This window comes from Arachis hypogaea, chromosome 14 (genome assembly GCF_003086295.3).
Source record: "Arachis hypogaea cultivar Tifrunner chromosome 14, arahy.Tifrunner.gnm2.J5K5, whole genome shotgun sequence".
Taxonomy (NCBI): Eukaryota; Viridiplantae; Streptophyta; class Magnoliopsida; order Fabales; family Fabaceae; genus Arachis; species Arachis hypogaea.
Genome location: NC_092049.1, coordinates 62,428,716 through 62,443,548, shown reverse-complemented (window position 1 = coordinate 62,443,548; position 14,833 = coordinate 62,428,716). Strand labels below are relative to the sequence as shown.

Sequence of the window (14,833 nt, the reverse complement as noted above, 5' to 3'; positions counted from 1 at the left end):
GTCTTAACAATATCACAGATCTGCAAGAATTCAGTTAAGAATTGAAAAGGATCTTCAGATGGAAGTCCATGAAACTTGCAGTTCTGTTGCATCAGAGAAACTAATTGAGGTTTCAGCTCAAAATTGTTTGCTCCAATGGCAGGAATTGAGATGCTTCTTCCATGTAAATTGGAATTAGGTGCAGTAAAGTCACCAAGCATCTTCCTTGCATTGTTATTATCCTTCTTCTTCAAAAATTTCTGTCAGATTTTCTCTAGAGAGTTGTGCTTTAGCTTCCCTTAGCTTCCTCTTCAGAGTCCTTTCAGGTTCAGGATCAGCTTCAACAAGAATGTTCTTATCCTTGTTCCTGCTCATATGAAAAAGAAGAAAATAGAAAGGAAAATATGGAATCCTCTATGTCACAGTATAGAGATTCCTTTATGTGGGTAGAAGAAGATAGGAATAGAAGAAGGAGAATCCAAACACAAGGGTGAGGAGTGGGTTCGAATTCTTAGATGAAGAGGAGTGTTAGTAAATAAATAAAATAATTAGAAGGAGATGAGAGGGGGAATGAATTTCGAAAATTAAATAAATTAAAATAGAAATATTTTTGTTTTTAATTAAAAATTAAAGGCAACATTCGAAAATTAAAAAGAAAAATTGAAATTAAATTAAATTTAAAACAATTAATTAATTAAAAAGGAGTTTTAAAAAAAAGGAAGGTGATTTTCAAAAATTAGAGATAGAGAGTTAGTTAGGTAGTTTTGAAAAAGATATGATTGAAACAAAAAGATAGGATTGGTTTGAAAAAGATTTGAAAATTAAATTTTGAAAAGATAGGAAGTTAGAAAAGAAGTTAGAAAAGATTTTGAAATTGATTTTGAAAAAGATATGATTGGAACTTAATTTGAAAAATATTTGAAAAAGAAATTTAAAAAGATTTGATTTTGAAATCAAAGTTGATTACTTGACTAACAAGAAACTAAAAAGATATGATTCTAGAGTTTAAAGGTTGAATCTTTCTTACTAGGCAAGTAACAAACTAAAAATTTTTGAATCAATCATATTAGTTGTTAGCATTAATTTCAAAAATATGAAATAAAAATAAGAAAAAGATTTTGAAAATAAATTTTGAAAATTTCGAAATTATGAAAGAAAAATGAAAAAGATTTGATTTTTGAAAAAGATTTGAAGAAGATAGAATTTTTAAATTGAAAATTTGATTTGACTCATAAAAAATAACAAGATTTTAAAAATTTTTGAAAAAGTCAACTCAAATTTTCGAATTTGATGAGAAGAAAAAGGGAAAGATTTTTTTTTATTTTTTTTTAATTTTTAATGATGAAAGAGAAAAAGATATCTTTTTGTTGTTTTTCTCTTTTTTTTTATTAAACAGTAAAAATGAAACAAAACATGAAAATCATGAATCAAAATAACTAATGCATGCAAGAACACTTTGAATGTCAAGATGAACACCAAGAACAGTTTGAATGTCAAGATGAACACCAAGAACTTATTTTTGAAAATTTTTAAGAAAAGAAAAACATGCAGGACACCAAACTTAGAAATTTTCAAACTTTAGACACTAATAATTCAAGAATGCATATGAAAAACAAGAAAAGACACAAAACATTAAAATTTAAAGATCAAACAAGACTTACCAAGAACAACTTGAAGATCATGAAGAACATATGCATGAGTTTTCGAAAAATACAAGAAAGAGATAAACATGCAATTGACACCAAACTTAAAACTTGACACAAGACTCAAACAAGAAACATAACATTAATTTTGATTTTATGATTTTAAAGATTTTTTTTTGGTATTTTTCAAAAATTATTAAAAAAGAAAATAAGGATTTCAAAATTTTTAATAGGAATTCTAGAAATCTTGCAATGTTAGTCTAAAGCTCCAGTCCAGGAATTAGACATGGCTTACTAGCCAGCCAAGCTTTCAGTGAAAGCTCCGGTCTAAAACACTAGACATGGCCAATGGCCAGCCAAGCTTTAGCGGATACAAATCAGACATACAACAGCTGATACTTCATCCAACTTCATATGCTGATAAATGGAAGCCTCGGTCCAAATAAATTAGACATGGCTTTATAGCCAGCCAGGCTTCAACGTGCTTCATGAAACACTAGAATTCATTCTTAAAAATTCTGAATAAAAATGTATTTTTGAAAATATTTATTTTTTTATTTTTTTTTTGTTTTTTTCGAAAATAAGAATAAAAAAAACAAAAAGGTTAAAATTAAAATAAAGTTACCTAATCTGAGCAACAAGATGAACCGTCATTTGTCCAAACTCGAACAATCCCCGGCAACGGTGCCAAAAACTTGGTGTGCAAAATCGTGATCGTTCCTTCCTTGGTAACGGCGCTAAAAACTGAATACGCACGTTCATGTTCTTAATTCTGTTTCACAATTTCGTACAACTAACCAGCAAGTGCACTGGGTCGTCCAAGTAATAAACCTTATGTGAGTAAAGGTCGATCCCACGGAGATTGTCGGCTTGAAGCAAGCTATGGTCACCTTGTAAATCTCAGTCAGGTGGATTCAATTGGTTATAGAGATTTGATGATTAAAACATAATTGAAATATAAACTAGGATAGAGATACTTATGTAATTCTTTGGTGAGAATTTCAGATAAGCGTATGGAGATGCTTTCGTTCCTCCTGAACCTCTGCTTTCCTGCTGTCTTCATCCAATCATTCCTACTCCTTTCCATGGCAAGCTGTATGTTGGGCATTACCGTTGTCAATGGCTACATCCCGTCCTCTCTGTGAAAATGGTCCAATGCACTGTCACTGCATGGCTAATCATCTGTCGGTTCTCGATCATACTGGAATAGGATTTACTATCCTTTTGCGTCTGTCACTACGCCCAGCACTCGCAAGTTTGAAGCTCGTCACAGCCATCCCTTCCCAGATCCTACTCGGAATACCACAGACAAGGTTTAGACTTTCCGAATCACAAGAATGGCCATCCATGGGTTCTAACTTATACCACGAAGACTCTAATAACTCGGACTCGGTCCCCTGTATTAGATATCTAAGAGATACTCATTCCAACTTGTTTGCATATAGAACGGAAGTGGTTGTCAGGCACGCGTTCATAGGTGAAAATGGTGATGAGCGTCACATAATCATCACATTCATCATGTTCTTGGGTGCAAATGAATATCTTAGAAGCGGAATAAGCTTGAATTGAATAGAAAAACAATAGTACTTTGCATTAATTCATGAGGAACAGCAGAGCTCCACACCTTAATCTATGGTGTGTAGAAACTCTACCGTTGAAAATACATAAGTGATAATAGGGTAGACATGTCCGAGTGGCCAGCCACCCATGGAGGTCTAGAGATCTCAAAATGATCAAAAGATGTTCCTAGGATCTTCCAAAGATGTAAATACAATAGTAAAAAGTCCTATTTATACTAAACTAGTTACTAGGGTTTACAGAAATGAGTAAATGATGCAGAAATCCACTTCTGGGGCCCACTTGGTGTGTGCTTGGGCTGAGCATTGAGATTTACACGTGTAGAGGCTTCTCTTGGAGTTGAACGCCAGTTTGTAACCTGTTTCTGGCGTTTAACTCCAGAATGCAGCATGGAACTGGCATTGAACGCCAGTTTGCGTCGTCTAAACTCGGGCAAAGTATGGACTATTATATATTTCTGGAAAGCCCTGGATGTCCACTTTCCAACACAATTGAGATCGTAGCAATTGAAGTTCTTTAGCTCCTGAAAATCCACTTTGAGTGCAGAGAGGTCAGAATCCAACAGCATCTACAGTCCTTTTTTAGCCTAAATCAGATTTTTGCTCAGGTCCCTTAATTTCAGCCAGAAATTACCTGAAATCACAAAAAAACACACAAACTCATAGTAAAGTCCAAAAATGTGATTTTTATTTAAAAACTAATAAAAATATACTAAAAACTAACTAAATCATACTAAAAACTATGTAAAAACAATGCCAAAAAGCAAGTCCCTATCTCTGAAGGGGCTATTCAGCGATCTTTAGATCTCCTCCTTGCCCCAGAAGGATTGGACGCATACCAAGAAGCCTTTGTCAAGTGCCAAACATACCAATTTGGCTGGGACGACGTCCTCAGAGTTATAGCATAACTTGGCAGTAGATGGATCTATGGATACCATCGATCCCGACCTAAGGGCATATTGGCTTTAGCACTTACCTTGAAGGCTCGAGTGTGGGCACAAATTATGTCCCACTACGTCTTTCCGATCACTCACGAGTCCTCCTTCACTGCAGATATGCCTGTTCTCCTCTGGTGTATCCTTACAGACCAGCCTCTCATCTTACCAAGACACCAAGACCATACTTCTGCGAGATGATTAGTATGTCCCCAACAGGAAATACATCAGACACCAAGACCATACTTCTCCTTCCACATCACAAGCACTGTCAACAAATCAGTTGCTCCTACAGATACTTTAGAGGTTGGACCGACTTGACCGACAAGCAAAGCAAAGAGAGCACCGTAACAAGCGCAGATTTATATACCTCAAGGAGCTAATTACTAGCAACCACTCACCTGAAGAATAACCAGACACTCTGGACTCCACCTCACCTACCAGCACCAGGAGCCATGACAACCCCGACTGCAGAGATGCTGTTACCAGCCCCCCTTTGTTCTTGACTGATGGCACCGAGGACGGTGCCAAGCTTTAAGTGTGGGGAGGTCAGTCAGTACCTGACTTTCGGAGGTAATCTCTTTCTCTTAACACCAACATTTTAGTTTTTCCTTGGTTAGATAGAATAGATTGCATGATAATAATTGTTTGCATGTATGTTTGCTTGGTTAAAGTAATAAATTTCTTTTCAAGACTCTATTTTATAATATTTCACTAATTTAAATTGAAAAATTTGTGTTAAACTTATTTGAAGACTATAAATTGGAACATGGTTTTTGAGTTAAGAACACACAACCTGTGAGATTTGAGCTTAATTACATGGTTATACTATTTAACCATAACATTTTATTCTTGTGTGTTTTCTTCTCTATGCTTGTAATCTTCACTTTGTTCCATTCTATATGTCCAATGTTTAGTGTATTTAAATGCATGCATATGATTGAGGCCATCATTTGTTACTAGTTCACTTACCCCAAATAGCCTACCCTTTCAATTACCTTTGTTAGCCACTTTGAGCATTTTAATCCCCATTTGTTCTATATTTTACCACATCACTAGCCTTAAGCGGAAAAACAAATTAATTATCCTAAATTGAATCTTTGGTTAGCTTAAGATAGAGATTGTGTATCAATTAAGTGTGGGGAACTGTGGGAACTTGGTTTGATAAGAAAGTGTTGAGTTTTATTGATAAAATATTGGGAATTTGGGTACCTACTCATGTGAGACCAGAAAAATTAAAAATCCATGTGCATTGATATGTTATGTTTACCTTTATATTCTTAAAAAAAAATTTCCTATAATTAAATAAGCAAATAAGGGGACAAAATTACCCCAATGTTAAGTTAATGAAAAGTCAATGCATATGTGATACAATTTAAAAGAAAAGTTGATGCATGAGTATGAGATGAAAAAGTGGGAATTTTTGGTAGCTAGGCATAATTTTAGAAGTTATATAGAGTGTGTGTGTGTATAGGTGAGAGCTTAGGTTAGTCAATAATTCAATTTATAGCTCACTTAACCATACATATATCCTCACCTTTGCCTTAGCCCCATTACAACCTTGAAAAGACCTCATGATATTTGCATTGGTACATTAAATATTTGTTGATTGGTTAGGTGAAGAACAAAATGTAGAAAGCATGACTAGAGAAGACTAGAGTGAATTACTCCATACACTTGAGTGATTAGAGTGCATATATACCATCAGTGAGGGTTCAATGCTTGATTCTATGTTCCCTGCTTTCATGAGCCGTCTTCTTACAAGTTTACTTGTCTTCACTGTATGATTTTAATTAGTGATATCTGGTTTATGTTTGTCATGAAGAACTCATTTACTTTTAATGATAGAATCATCTTAGCATATAGTTGCATTCACATATATGTTGCATTTCATGAGTCTTACTTTTCCCCATTTATTCTTTTGATCTCCTTGAGCTTAGCATGAGGACATGCTAATGTTTAAGTGTGGGGAGGTTGATAAACCACTATTTTATGATTTATCTTGTGCTGAATTGAGTGGTTTTTATCAAGTCTTTGCACACTTATTCATACAAATTGCATGGTCTTACAATTCCTTCCTAGTTTTGTTCTATGGTTGAAAACTTGCTTCCTAAGCCTTTGATTTGTGTATTTTAAATCTCCTTTCTACCATTTGATGCCGTGATCGATGTGTTCAGTGTTTTTAGGCTTTATAAGGCAGAAATGGCTTAGAGGATGGAGAGGAAGCATGCAAAAAAAAATGGAAGGAACACAAGAAATAAAGGAGACAACTAGCGAGCATCGACGCGCACACATGGCTCATACGTGCGCGTGACCTGGAGATTTTCACAGCGACGCGTGCGCGTACCTAACGCGTACGCATGGATTGGAGTTCTTCAAGACGATGCGTGCGCGTACATGACGCGTACACGTGACACGCGAAGATGACCAGCGACGCGTGCGTGTGACTGACGCGTACGCGTGATCTGCAGAGATCACAGAAAATGCTGGGGGCGATTTTGGGCCGAGTTTGGACCCAGTTTTCGGCCCAGAAACATAGACTAGAGCCAGGGGACATGGAGACACTCAACACACATTCTCATTAGCATAGTTTTTAGTTTTAGTTTGGAATCTACAGAGAAATTACTCCTCTCCTCTAGGTTTTCTTTTACATTCATAGATTTCTAGTTTTATACTTTTGCTTTGGATATTGAGAAGAATCATTACCTCCGTTGAAGTTGCAATTCTAGTTTGTTTTCTTATTCCCTTACTCTTCCATATCCTTAATCTTTGTTCAGAGTTACAATAAGATTGTTTTTATAATTTATTAATGCAAGAAGTATTTTTCCATTTAAATTTTATTATTAGTTTAATTGCTTCCAATTGATTTTAATTACTATGTTCCCTTTTTACTTCTCTTACAAAACAACGAAGATGGTATTCATGTTGATAGAGTAGACTCCCAACTTGACTTGGGGGTTGATTAAAAGGAGACACTTGAGTTGGAATGCTCAAGTGATTAGTTAAATTAGAAGTTGTTGGCTAATTCTATATTTACTAACTCTAGTCCTTCCTAAGGGAGAGGACTAGGACTTGCGAATAAGAGTTAGCTCAATCACTTGACTTTCCTTTATTTAGTAAGGGTTAACTAAGTGAAAATAACAACTTTTTGATACTGCACTTGAGAAAATCCAGCAAGGATAGAACTTCCAATTAATCATACCCCCGGTCAAGGCCTTTTATTCTGAATATATAAATCTCTTTTAATTTACATTGCTTCAATTCACAATCCTTTATTTTCCTATCTTTCAACTCATCAAAATTTCTCGGAAAACTCCTGATTAATAAAATAGCACTCTTTTGTCAACTCGTTGGGAGACGACCTGGGATTCATACTCCCAGTATTTTCATTTTAATTTTGTGACAACCTTTCTAAATTGATAAGCGGATTTTTGCTGGTTAAGAACTATACTGGCAACGTATTTCTATATTGATTTCTTAATCGGTTGATTTTCGCCCGCATCAACTGGTTGTTGGCAACCATGTCTATGAGTTCCTGCGCCTCATCAAGTGTATTTTCATGTGAATGGAGCCACTAGCAGAGTTGTCCAATGACATCTTGGACATCTTAGAAAGGCCATCATAGAATATTTCTAACATGGTCCATTCTAATATCATGTCAGGAGGACATCTCCTGATAAGTTGCTTGTATCTCTCCCAAGCTTCATAGAGGGAATCACCTCTTTCTGTTTGAAGGTTTAAACTTCCACCCTAAGCTTGCTCAGCTTCTGAGGTGGAAAGAACTTGGTCAAGAATCTATTGACCACTTTCTCCTAGGTGTCTAGGCTTTCTTTAGGTTGGGAATCCAACCATAGCCTTGCTCTGTCTCTTATAGCAAAGGGAAAGAGCATGAGCTTATAGACTTCTGGATCCACTCCATTAGTCTTGGCAGTGTCACAGATTTGCAGGAAATCAGAGATGAATTTATTGGGATCTTCTTGTGGAAGTCCACAAAACTGGCAATTCTGTTGTATTAGAGTGATCAGTTAAGTCTTCAGCTCAAAGTTATTTGTACCAATGGCAAGTATGGAGATGCTGCGCCCATAGAAGTCAGAATTGGGTGCAGTGTAAGATCCAACGACCTTTCTTGCGTCTCCTCCCACTTCTAGATTAGCTGCCATTGTTGTATCTTCAGCTCCTAGCTCAAGAGCTTCCGTGAGGTTCCTTCCTGCTCTTTGAGTTTGCTACAGACGCCTCCTTAGGGTCTTCTCAAGTTCAGGATCAGGATAAAAAATGTAACACCCTAATTACCATAAGCCTTACCTTGCGTCGTAAAGCAAAGGTTAATCAAAGGTTACGATGATTCTAAATGCTAGTACATATAGAAAGAAATAATAATTCTCGAAGTCCGATGAAGAATTAAGCTTAAAAATAGAATTTGAAAAGCACAAAGCATACACAAGAAGCTAAAAACTCAAGGAACAAGATATACATACAGATATCAAGACATATATAGATATATAAGAGTATAATAGTATAAAGATCTAGCCGCAGCTCGCATAGTTTAAGCCGGCTAGTTATATACAGACAATTCAGAGTTTTTGAAAGTAAAATAGCTTATACAATATTTCTCTCATCATAAGCCTCTAAGGCAAATATAAATATAAAAGTGAGAGATCTACGCAAAATAAACCAAAAGACTTCCAAAACATAGCAAGGATCCTCCGTTCTATCACCATCAGGCAACTCACCGAGGTGGGTTGCGACCTGCATCTGAAAAACAACAACAGAATATGGTTTGAGAACCGGAGGTTCTCAGTATGATAACAGTGCCCAGTGATATAAGATATAAGACTTCAGGATGCCAGAGGCAATCCTAGAACCTCATATCCATCACAAGATTCAAGCTTAAACCATAAGCAATTTAAAACATTAACTTTAAAACCACAATGAAAAAGGTAGTCTAACTTAGTGGATTCCTAATCTAACTATTCTCTGTTGTTTCACAGCCTTCGCCAACCTAGCCGCCATGTGATCCTATCGCCACCTCCTTCCGAACCTCCTCAATCCCTGTAGAAAACACAAATAATAACAATGCAAGTAAAGCAAAGTATAAGCATGTATATCAGATAAATCAATAAGCATTTAGGCTTGTTAAACACTTAGGCAAACAATACAAGTCGACAAAGCAAATAAAATAGATAGAATATGAACATGATGAATGCCTGTCCTATTTGGCTGTGCGATGAGCGGATAATTTATACCCTTTTTGGCATTGTTTTTACATAGTTTTTAGTATGTTTTAGTTTCTTTTTATTATATTTTTATTATTTTTTATTCAAAAAAAACATTTATGGACTTTACTATGAGTTTGTGTGTTTTTCTGTAATTTCAGGAATTTTCTGGGTGAAATTGAGGGACCTAAGAAAAAATCTGATTCAGAGGCTGAGAAAGGACTACAGATGCTGTTGGATTCTAACCCTCCTACCCTCAAAGTGGATTTTCTGGAGCGACAGACAACCGATTGGCGCGCTCTCAATTGCTTTAGAAAGTATACATCTTGGGCTTTCCAGCAATATATAATAGTCCATACTTTATTCGAGATTTGATGGCCCAAACTGGCGCTCAAAGACAGCCTAAAACTTCTTGGCGTAAAACGCCAGAACTGGCACCAGAATTGGAGTTAAACGCCCAAATTGGCACCAAAGCTGGAATTTAACTCCAAGAACATACTATGCACGTGAAAGCTTCAATGCTCAGCCCAAGCACACACCAAATGGTCCCCAAAAGTGGATTTCTGCACTATTTGCACTTAGTTACTCATTTTCTGTAAACCTAGGCTACTAGTCTAGTATAAAAACTACTTTTAGAGATTTATTTTACATCTTTGGATCACTTTTGATCTTTGATCATCTTTTGGCACTTTTATGTTACATTTGGGAGGCTGGCCATCCGGCGATGCCTAGACCTTTTTTCACTTATGTATTCTACGGTGGAGTTTCTACACCCCATAGATTAAGGTGTGGAGCTCTGCTGTTCTTCATGAATTAATGCAATTACTACTGTTTTCTATTGAATCACGCTTGATTCCATTCTAAGATACTCACTCGTACTTCAATCTAGAGAATGATATGATCCATGACACTCATCATTATTCTCAATTCTATGAACGCGTGCCTGACAACCAATTCCGTTCTATCTGAGCTCAACGTAGTCATTGGGCGACAGCTTGAGTGCGTATCTCTTGCGTATCTAATACACGGACCGAGTCCGAGCTTCAAACCTGCGAATGTTGGGTGTAGTGACAGTGTGCAAAAGGATAAGGGTCCTATTCTGACGCTAGTGGGAACCAACGGATGATTAGTTGTGCGGTAGCTGTACATGGTATTTTTCATCCGAGACGAGAAATCCGACAATTGATTAGCCATGCAGAGATCGTTCCTGGTATTTTTCATCCGAGAGGATCATACAGCTTGCCATGGAAGGGAGCACACATGATTGGAAGAAGGCAATAGGAAAGCAGAGGTTCAGAAGCAACAAAGCATCTCCAGATGCTTATTTGAAATTCCCACCAATGAGTTACATAAGTAACTTTATTTTATTTTATGTTTTATTTATATTTTAATTATCAAAACCTCATAACCATTTGAATCCACCTGATTGAGATTTACAAGGATGAACATAGCTTACTTCAAGCCGACAATCTCCATGGGATCGACCTTTACTCACGTAAGGTATTACTTGGACGACCCAGTGCACTTGCTGGTTAGTTGTGCGGAGTTGTGAAAAGTGTGAATCACAATTTCGTACACCAAGTTGTTGGCACGTTGCCGGGGATTGTTCTAGTTTGGACAATTGACGGTTCATCTTGTTGCTTATATTAGGTAATTTTATTTTATGTTTAAGTTTTTTTATTTTTAATTTCGAAAAATTCAAAAAAAAAATAATAATATAGTTTTCAAAAAATTCAAAAAATTTGTTCTTCAGAATTTTTAAGAATGAATTCTAGAGTTTCATAAGATATGTTGAAGCCTGGCTGGCTATTAAGCCATGTCTAATCTTTTGGACTGAGGTTTCCACTTATCTTTGTAGGAGCCTTTTGCTTCCCATCAATTTGGCTGTTGTATGTAATGCTCTGCTAAAGCTTGGCTGGCCATTTGGCCATGTCTAATTTTTTTAGACCGAAGCTTTAGACTAACATTGCATGAATCCTGGAATTTTTATTAAAAATTTTGTATCTTTTTATTTTCTTTTTCAAAATAATTTCGAAAAATATACAAAAAATTAACAAAACCATAAAAACCAAAAATTTTGTGTTTCTTGTTTGAGTCTAGTGTCAAATTTTAAGTTTGGTGTGAATTGCATTCTTTTAATTTTCTTAAAATTTTCGAAAATTCATGCATGTGTCCTTCTTTGATCTTCAAGTTATTTCTTGATGATTTTCTTTGTTTGATCTTTACATTTTCTTGTTTTGTGTCTTTTCTTGTTTTTCATATGCATTTTTGAATTATCAGTGTCTAAATTTTAAAAATTTTTAAGTTTGGTGTCTTGCATGTTTTTCTTTTCTTAAAAATTTTAAAAAATATGCTCTTGATGTTCATCATGATCTTCAAAGTGTTCTTGGTGTTCATCTTGACATTCAAAGTATTGTTGCATGCATTATTTGCTTTGATCTTAAATTTTTATGTCATGTGTCATTTTGTTGTTTTTCTCTCTCCTCATTAAAAATTCAAAAATAAAAAATAATATCTTTCCCTTATTTTACTCATAAATTTTAAAATTTTGGGTTGTTTCTTGTTAGTCAAGTCAAAATTTCAATTTAAAAAATTGCTATCTTTTCAATTCTTTTTCAAAAATAAAATCTTTTTCATTTTTCTTCTTAATATTTTCGAAAATTTTAAAATTAATTTTCAAAATCTTTTTCTTAATTTCTATTTCATATTCTCAAATTTATTGCTAACATTTAATGTTTTGATTCAAAAATTTCAAGTTGTTACTTGCCTATTAACAAAGGTTCAATCTTTAAATTCTAGAATCATATCTTTTAGTTTCTTGTTAGTCAAGTAATCAACTTTAATTTCAAAAATCAAATCTTTTTAATTTCCTTTTCAAATCTTTTTCAAAACAAATTTCAATCATATCTTTTTCAAAATTTAATTTCAAAATCTTTTTCTAACTTCTTATCTTTTCAAAATTTATTTTCAAATCTTTTTCAATTAACCACTTGACTTGTTTATTTGATTTTAAAAACAGTTTACTATTTTTTATCTTTTTCAAAACTACCTAACTACTTCTCTCTCTCTAATTTTCGAAAAACCCCTCACCACTTTTTCAAAATTCTTTTTAATTAACTAATTATTTTAAATTCTAATTTTATTTTATTTCTTTCAATAATTTCGAATTCTAACTAATAACTAAAAAAAAAAACAAAAATATTTTTCTTTTCTTTTTAATTATATTTGAAAATTCTCTCTCTCATCTCTTTCTATTTATTTTATCTATTTACTAACACTTCTCTTCTTATAATTCGAACACTCTCCCTCTCTCTGTGTTCGAATTCTTCTCATTCTATCTCTACCTCATTCTTCCATTCTTCTACTCACATAAAGGAATTTCTATATTGTGACATAGAGGATTCCTCTTCTTTTCTATTCTCTTCTTTTTCATATGAGCAGAAACAGGGATAAAGACATTCTTGTTAAAACTGATCCTGAACCTAAAAGGACTCTGAAGAGGAAGCTAAGAGAAGCAAAAGCACAACACTCTGGAGAGGATCTTACAGAAATTTTCGAAAAAGAAGAAGACATGGCCGAACCCAATAACAATGGTGGAGATGCAAGAAAGGTGCTTGGTGACTTCACTGCACCAACTTCTGACTTCTATGGAAGAAGTATCTCAATTCCTGCAATTGGAGCAAACAACTTTGAGCTTAAGCCTCAATTAGTTTCTCTAATGCAGCAGAATTGCAAGTTTCATGGACTTCCATTGGATGATCCTCATCAGTTTTTAGCTGAATTCTTGCAAATCTGTGATACTGTTAAGACCAATGGGGTTAATCCTGAGGTCTACAGACTTATGCTTTTCCCTTTTGTTGTAAGAGACAGAGCTAGGATATGGTTGGACTCACAACCTAAAGAAAGCCTGAACTCTTGGGAAAAGTTGGTCAATGCTTTCTTGGCCAAATTCTTTCCACCTCAAAAGTTGAGCGAGCTTAGAGTGAAAGTCCAAACTTTCAGACAGAAGGAAGGTGAATCCCTCTATGAAGCTTGGGAAAGATACAAGCAATTGATCAGAAAGTGTCCTTCTGACATGCTTTCAGAATGGAGCATCTTATGTATATTCTATGATGGTCTGTCTGAATTGTCCAAGATGTCATTGGACCACTCTGCTGGTGGATCTCTTCATCTGAAGAAGACGCCTACAGAAGCCCAGGAACTTATTGAAATGGTTGCAAATAACCAGTTCATGTACACCTCTAAAAGAAATCCTGTGAATAATGGGACAACTCAGAAGAAAGGAGTTCTTGAGATTGATACTCTAAATGCCATATTGGCTTAGAATAAAATATTGACTCAGCAAGTCAATATGATTTCTTAGAGTCTGACTGAAATGCAAGCTGCATTAGACAGTACTAAAGAAGCCTCCCCTGAAGGAGAAGCTTATGACCCTGAGAATCCTGGAATGGAAGAGGTAAATTACATGGGAGAATCCTATGGAAACACTTATAATCCTTCAGGGAGGAATCATCCTAATTTCTCATGGAAGGATCAGCAGAAGCCTAATCAAGGGTTCAATAATAATAATGGTGGGAGAAATAGGTTTGGCAATAGCTAGCCTTTTCCATCATCTTCTAAGCAACAGACAGAGAATTCTAAGCAGAGCCTCTCTGACTTTGCAACCATAATCTCTGATCTATCTAAGACCACTCTCAGTTTCATGACTGAAACAAGGTCCTCCATCAGAAATTTGGAGGCACAGGTGGGTCAGCTGAGTAAAAGAGTTACTGAAATCCCTCCTAGTACTCTCCCAAGCAATATAGAAGAGAATCCAAAGAGAGAGTGCAAGGCCATCAATATGACCAAAATGGCCGAACCTGTAGAGGAGGGAAAGGCAGTGAATTCCAGTGAGGAAGACCTCAATGGACGTCCACTGGCCACTAAGAAGTTCCCTAATGAGGAACCAAAGGAATCTGAGGCTCATACAGAGACCATAGAGATTCCACTGAACTTACGGTTGCCATTCATGAGCTCTGATGAGTATTCTTCCTCTGAAGAGGATGAAGATATTATTGAAGGGCAAGTTGCTCAGTATCTAGGAGCAATGATGAAGCTGAATGCCAAGTTATTTGGTAATGAGACTCGGGAGGATGAACCTCCATTGCTCATCAATGAACTGAATGCTTTGGAGCAACTGAAATTACCTCAGAAGAAACTGGATCCCAGAAAGTTCTTAATACCCTGTATCATAGGCACCATGACCTTTGAGAAGGCTCTGTGTGACCTGGGGTCAGGAATAAACCTCATGCCACTCTCTGTAATGGAGAAACTAGGGATCTTTGAGGTACAAGCTGCTAAATTCTCACTAGAATTGGCAGACAAATCAATGAAACATGCTTATGGACTTGTAGAGGATGTCTTAGTGAAAGTTGAAGGCCTGTACATCCCTGCTGATTTCATAATCCTAGACACTGGGAAGGAGGAGAATGAATCCATTATCCTTG

The 14,833-nt window shown here is 35.6% G+C and overlaps 1 non-coding gene across 1 annotated transcript; it reads right to left on the bottom strand.

Moving 5' to 3' along the window:
* Positions 1 to 13,320: 13,320 nt before the first annotated feature.
* On the bottom strand, positions 13,321 to 13,428 carry LOC112746031 (small nucleolar RNA R71). The gene has a single exon (XR_003173931.1). It is a non-coding gene; the product is annotated as a small nucleolar RNA R71 (small nucleolar RNA).
* Between the last annotated feature and the right edge of the window lie 1,405 nt (positions 13,429 to 14,833).